Source organism: Lepidothrix coronata, unplaced genomic scaffold, assembly GCF_001604755.1.
Source record: "Lepidothrix coronata isolate B3197 unplaced genomic scaffold, Lepidothrix_coronata-1.0 Scaffold349, whole genome shotgun sequence".
NCBI classification, from domain to species: domain Eukaryota; kingdom Metazoa; phylum Chordata; class Aves; order Passeriformes; family Pipridae; genus Lepidothrix; species Lepidothrix coronata.
This window is the reverse complement of record NW_016690529.1, coordinates 104745-106206: the sequence shown is the minus strand read 5'-3', so window position 1 is coordinate 106206 and position 1462 is coordinate 104745.

The following is a 1462-nucleotide window of genomic DNA, read 5'->3' as shown; positions in this document are numbered from 1 at the left end:
TCTGCCTCACACACAACAGTTCAGGCAGGGAAGGTTCATTTTCCTTTCCCTGTTAATTGCCAGAATCAACCACATCAAAGAAATCCCTTCCCACAGGGAAACTCCCTCTGAAGACTCATCCCTGGAGCTGTGTTTTAGCCCTGTGGGAATGAGGAAACCCCTGGTTATTCCAGAATTAGAATCCCAAGTCCTTGGAAGGGGTTTACTGAAGTCCTGGCCCTGCCACTGGCTCCACTGGGGGTTCAGAACTGGAGAGAGGGTTGGAGAACCCCCTCATTTCTCCTCCACAGCTCCTTAGGGCAGCTCTGAGCACCACGTGTGGGGCCTCAGCTTCACTCACACCTGTAATAGCACCTTTGGAGCACTTTCTGCTACTCTTGGTAGCAGAGGTTTGGCATCATCTCTCTCTTAAACCATTTAAAACTTCCTTGGGCATCACCAGACTTTTGTGTGAGGTAGAGGGGCTGCAGTGATTAACTTTGTGGTACCTCCTCTGATGGGCAGAAGTCGGGATCATCACTGGCAAGAGACATTAAAAGGTGACCTAAGAATATTTAATGAACCCAAAATTTTTTTTACAGGTGGGTTTCCACGTTCTGGAGCTTTATTGCAACAGCCTCAGCTCAGAGTGAAATCCTGGTGATGGAAATAAAGCGACCAGTGTCGGAAAATCCAACCACTCACACTCAGGAACTCTTGAGAACTGCAAGTTTTATTGTCTTGTGCAAGCACCAGAAAACTGAGGCAGGGAACAGGCCCCTGGCTGGAAGTCAGGGATACACAGCACCAGAGGTTCTGCTCAGCTGGAGAGCGGGATGGAAAAATCCCAAGGGAAAGGAACCAGGAATAACTTAAATTCTTAAATTGAACAGAGGAAGAAATGTGAGGCTCATTCATATCTTGGACTTCCTTGGCGTGAGAGTCCATTGTGCAGCCACTACTTGCGTTTGATCTGGGGTGGAAAGGAGATGGGCTGGGTCTGCTGCTGGATGGACCCCCCCCCAGAGCTGGAGGAGCCCCCTCCACCACCTCCCCCGATGATGCAGATGGACCCCTGGCCTTGGTGGCCTGACCCACCTCCTCCTCCTCCACCTCCACCACCTCCTCCTCCACTAATAATGATGGGGCCTTGGCCCTGGTGGCCTGAACCACCTCCACCACCACCTCCTCCTCCACTTCCACCCCCAATGCAGATGGGACCCTGGCCCTGGTGACCTCCTCCACCACCTCCACCACCACCACCACCACTAATAATGATGGGTCCTTGTCCCTGGTGGCCTGAGCCACCTCCTCCTCCTCCACTTCCACCCCCAATGCAGATGGGACCTTGTCCCTGGTGGCCTCCACCACCTCCACCACCACCTCCACCACCTCCTCCTCCACTAATAATGATGGGGCCTTGGCCCTGGTGGCCTGAACCACCTCCACCACCTCCTCCTCCACCCCCAATGCAGATGGGACC